We start from the raw sequence: 6,000 nt of genomic DNA on the forward strand, positions 1-6,000 counted from the left end.
ACGTTGCTCAAATGGAAAGGGGCATAAGGGAAGTGGGAGGGCAAAAGGAAAACATGAGAAAATAAAATAAAATGCAAACAGACCTTTTGTAAATAAGAAGGGAAAGAGGTAGGAGAGGGGGAGGGGATGGAGAAAAATAAGATTTAAGATATATCTTCATATATTTATACAAATTCCCTATGATGAATGTGTAGCAATAAATTTAATTTATGATAAAATATTTTAAAAAATAGTTGGTCTGACTTTTGTAATTAATAGCCAGATTATCAAAATTTTCTCTATATGATAAATAGTAAACTTTTCCTGAACACAAATCTGTGTTTAATTCTATATTCAATTATAGGGAACATTTAGCTTACCTTTGCTGTCACAAATTTCTATAAAATTCAAACTTTATGTAACTAAGTTCCAAATTTCCTTTCCATCTTCACACTTTGAACAGAAAAGCATCATCACTTATTTTTATTACTGAAGTCTGAAATTTTAAAAGATATTTTGTGTATTTCACTTGCAAGGCCTTTTCTATTCCCAAATTCATTCATATGCAGAATTATCCATGATATTCTGAAGAAAACAGGATGTCATTCTCTAAAGGAAACACTTAGAAGCAGGATTATTTCTATTTCAAGCCTCCAGTTTATTTTAATTTATTTGCTGATAGAGCCAAGATCTGCAAAGAGCAGTCCTGCATTCTCACGCTGATTGTAAGTGTGAAAATCAGCATCATGAGTTTGTATTAACAGACACGCCACACATTACAGTATCCCCACCCTATGTGCCTAGCCCTGGTGGCTTCAGCACTGAACATTGGTACAGAAAAGCTTCATTAGTCTGGAGAAGAGCAGTTCTCACACAAGTCAATGAGAATTTTTAAAGTGCATACTGAGCTTAAAAAATGCTTTGTCAAAAGTATCAGCATCCAACATAGAGTGAAAATTCATGCTTCAACTTACGTGGTTTCTGTCTGCCATTCATCTGCTAGTTTCAAGTCATACTGGAGTGTATTATCAAGAGAACCTCCCATTTCCTTGGAGCCATTTCCTCTAGGTCCTCCGCTGTTATCTTCACGAGCTGCCTGAGGACAAGCCCTAGAATGACACTGAGTTTGTTACTTGTGTTTGGAGTGCACAGGCTCCTAGCATGTGGTCAAATAAAAGACTTGGCATTGTTCCTGTGCTCGTGCTCCTTCTTCCCACTCCTCTAAGTCACAGAGAAAGATAAATAACCACTTGCACATTTTGAGTAAGCTATTGGATGACAAAATAACAGAAGTGCTGCTTTTGTTAGGATACAGATTGTCACTAACCAATATATCCTTGTGGGCAACTGCAATTATTGAAAAGGGAAGGAATGTAGAATTCATTGAGCATGTTCTCAGGAAAGGATTGGGGAGGATTTGAAACAAACTACAGCTTGGATACTTTCCTCAGAAGGAAAGGAAATAGAGTTCAATTATAACACTCATTGATAATGCAGTTTTGTGTAGTTTATAGCAGGCGATGTAGAAAACACATCCAACTGTGTGAGTTACATGACAGAGGTATTATCTATAATTTTCAGCTGAAGAAATGAAGGCCCGATAGATATAAACGATCATCCTTGTATCAGAATTAATATGAGCCAGTTTGCATTTTAAAAAATGGGGTCACTTGATGCAAACATGATGCTCCCTTTTACTTTTCAAGTGGCTTAAGATCATAGTTTTCAATGATACAAGTATTTGGAAAGGAAAGTCAGAGGCCACTGTAAGCAGTACGTGATGAATCGAACTAAGTGGAAATCTTAGTGGCACCACTTCCACTTTAAAGTAATCTTATTCCTAATGACTGTTTAAATTGGGATTTCAAAGCCCAGCCAAATAGCTCAACAGATTAAAGTACTTGCAAGCAGGCACAGGGGCCGGGGGTTCGATCCCCAGACCTGCAGTGCTAGCCCTGCCCCCGGAGCATGCTGAGATGGCCATTGAGACTGGGTGTGATGGCGCACGCCTCTAATCCCAGATCTTGGGAGGCTGAACAAAGGCGGATCACTACGAGTCTGATCTACATAGAGAGACCCTGTAGACCCTTACTAAAATATAAATAAATAGGGATTTCATGTAAGATTATATACATAAAGCAACACAAAATTTGAAGTGCCAGCATTGTATTGTATCTTATATCTTTTTCAAAATAGAGACAGATCAAAAAGATGCCTACACACTGGAGTGTCGGTCCAGTATATTTCAGTTGGGACCCTCTGTGACAGGTCTCAAACCTGGCCACAGTTGACTGAATTAAGGTTGGTAGTTAACTCAAAATGGACCTATTTCATTGTTTCTTACATATAAACATATATACAGCAGGTTTCAGTTGAAAAGTGTTCCCTTTCAAATGGACAAGTGTAGTTTCTTAAACTATGAATCTACCTAGGTTCTTGCCCACTTTAAAATCTTTTGGGGATTTTGCTGGTGGTGTTCTTTTTCATTTATTTATTTCTTTGAGAGAGAGTCTTGCTAGGTACCCCCAGCTTGCCTTGAACTCCCTGCGCTGTCCGTTCTTTCCCTCAAACTCCAGGTGCTCCTCCTGCTGCAGGCTCCTAAATGCTGTGATTATAGTGTGTACCACTACACCTGGCTTGATGTTTTCTTTTGATTCTCTGGCAGTCCCTTCTGTCACTTAAGTTAGCTTAAAACTTTGTTTACGGGCTCTTTTGCAACCAATAATATCTAAGAAAGCAGTAATTTAAGAAATTGCTGGAGAAGTGGTTTTCTGTAACTCGGAATCATTTTTCTTTGAGCTCTATCTGTTTAATTTTTATTCACACGTTTGCTCCACATGATGGTGCTTCCTATGGTGAATTACATGTACATAAACATCTTAATTCTTTTTCATTCCTTCTCCTCCTCTCCTTCCTTTCTGCCTCCAACTGTTGGTTCCCCTCCCTTTCACACACAAAAAAATGAATTCCTAACATATTAGGTCATGAGTCGTAAAATGATCAGGTTGAGAATTTCACAATTTATTTCTATTATATTTTAATAACAAAAACAAATGATCCAAATAAAGGTAAAATTTGATCTCTGTAAAAGCTAGTAATTCAATGTTTCTCAGACATTTATTCAATTTATATGAAACTTTCTCTTTACTTTTAGAAATGTGCTTTGATATTTGAGATATCTCTAGTGTTTTGTGTGATAATTACTCTGCTAAATTATTTGAAAATAGCCTAAATAATTTTATAGTGTTACAGAAATGTAGTGATCACTGCATATAGAATTTCATCTAAGTCCATATACTAAACTAGGATCATACTAAAGTGTTTGACATGTGAAGTAAAAGCCCCTTTTTATTATATTAGCAGAAGTTTGCATGTACAGGTTTCTTTTTCTTTATTAAATTCAGTGGTACATTTTAGGTATACATAATGATCATATTTAGAGCAGGAATTTGTACCTATATGTGATGACTCTACTTGATTCTTTTTTTCCCCATTCCACACCTGCCCTCAAACCCCTTATCCCCTCCTTATTTGCTAAAGCTTCATATTATGGTTTGTATCTAGGTGTCCCCTGAATCCTCATGTAGTCATGGGGTGGCTTCTAGAGTTTGTGATTAATTAATGATCCAGTGCTGGGATTATGGGTTTGAGTGCTACACTCGACCTGGGGCAGATAATCTACATTACAGTGCAAGGAGGGGAGAGAGAGGCTAGCTAGCAGCCAAAGCTGCCTCCCCTCCCTTTGTTCTTCGCTGTTTTCCAGCCACTGTGAACTGCTGCCCTGTGTCATGTGGCACTTTGCCTTGGAGCCAGCTGAGTATGGACTGAAACCTCCACTGTGAGCTAAACAAACCTTTCCTTTCTCAAGTTTGGGAGTTGGGTGTTTTGTTTCAGCAACAATAGAAAAGTAACTGAGAACCTTCATGCCCATTTTTCCTCCCCTGCATAGTTTTTTCTCTTCTCCTCCTCCTTTCCCACTCCCTTTCTCTAGTTACCCTTCCATTTGGACACTGCCTTCATATTCCAATAGTATTGTCCCTTTGGTTCTTATTTACACTTTTGGTTTCTCGCACCAGAGAAACAATGCATTATTTATACATGTGTGACTGATTTATTTCACTTAAAAGTATGGTCTCGGTGCATGCACTTACCTTGAAATGTGTCAAGCTCATACTTATTTATGGAAGATTATTCCATTGTTTTTTAAAAAAACCCACAGCCAATGATCATTTGATCTGTTTCCAAGATTTAGCTATTACAAGCTGTATTACTACAAGTATGAGTGTACTTATATTTCTGTGGTATAATGCCTTAAACTTTTGGGAAGATGCCAAGAAGGGGAATAGCTGGGTCGAATGGAACCTTTATTCCTAATTTTTAAAGGAATCTTCACACCAATTTCCACAATAGTTGTACCAGTCTACACTTCTACCAACAGTGGAGAGGGGTTCCTTTTTCCCCACAGCCCTACCAGCATTTGTTATTGGTAATTTCTTGATGATAACAATTCTTTCTGGGGTGAGATGGAATCTGAGTATTGTTTTCACTTGCATATCTTGAATGACCAATGATGCTGAACATTTTTTTATATATTTATTTTCCATTTGTATTTCTTACTCTAAGAAGTGTTCATTCCAGATGCCCATCTTCGGATTGGGTCTTTAAATATGAGAGGTCTGACATTTTTGAGTTCTTTACATATTCTGAATAGTAGACTTTTGTCCAAGAAACAGCTAGTAAAAAATTTTCCCACTCTGGGTTATCTCTTCACTCTATTGGTGGTTTCTCTTACAGTGTAAAAGCTTTTTAATAGCATGAGGTCCCAGCTGTTGATTGTGATAGTCCCTGGAGATGGGATTATGTTCATAAAGTCTTTGCTACATCAATGTCTTCAAGAGTTCTACCTATTCTATCTTGCAGCAGATTTAGTGTTTGTTTTAATATTTAGATTTCTGATCCATTTTGATTTTAGTTTAGTACACCATGAAAGATGTGGGTCAAGTCTTCATCATCATTTTCTGGAAACCCAGCTTTTTCAGCACTGTTTATTAAAGAGGTTATCTTTCTTCCAGCGAGGGTGATTGGTACCTTTGTTAAAAATAAAAAAGCTGAGTCTGTTTTAAGTTGATTCTACATCTTCTAATCAGTTTCACTGATTCTTGGGTCTGTTTCTTTTCCCCAGTAAAACATTGTCTTACCACAGTAGCTTAGAAGTGTAATTTTAAGTCAGGAATTGTGATGTCCCTTGTCTTGCCTTTGTCGTCTAGAACTGCCTTTGCTGTTTTAACTCTCTTCTTATTTCAAGTGAATTTTTGGATTGTTTTCTCTAATTCTGTGAAATATGTTATTGGAATTTTGATTGGGATTGCATTAGATCTGCATAATAATTTTGGAACTATAGCCATTTTGACTAGATTGAATCTACAAGGAGCAAGGAATATCTTTCCATTTTCGGATATAGTCTTTAATCTTTTTAACAGAAGTTGAAGGTGAGCAAAATGAGTTATTTTATTAAAGAAAGATGTTACTAATTAAAATTAAACTTCTGAAGTTTTATTGTATTTCATATGTTATTTTAATACTCTAAAGGAAAAGGAGATACCTTGTACAATTTTTAGCACCTATCATTATTCAATTAAATAGACTATTTGAAAAATAAAATTGCAGTGGCAATCTACTGAACTTGGTCACTTAGAAATTATTCTAATTATTTTATGCTTTTTTCTTAACAGTTGCACAATATTCTGTATATTTTCTTATTTCAGGTAACCATCAATTCATAATGTATTACAATAACCTCTCAACTGGTCTTTGTTTCTCTGGCTATTTTTTTCTTGTCAGTCCAAATCCAATCTAATGTGTTCCTAGTCCAGAAATTATTTCTTATAATTGCATATACTCTTTTTATCAACTTACTAAAATTAATTTTAAGAATGTTTTAATTTCATTTTCAGAAAACAGTTTAACACTTTGAAAAGGCATTTCCAAATTGATACTACTTGGATCAAATACAAGGTACTT

Source organism: Octodon degus, unplaced genomic scaffold, assembly GCF_000260255.1.
Source record: "Octodon degus isolate 3935 unplaced genomic scaffold, OctDeg1.0 scaffold00170, whole genome shotgun sequence".
NCBI classification, from domain to species: Eukaryota; Metazoa; Chordata; class Mammalia; order Rodentia; family Octodontidae; genus Octodon; species Octodon degus.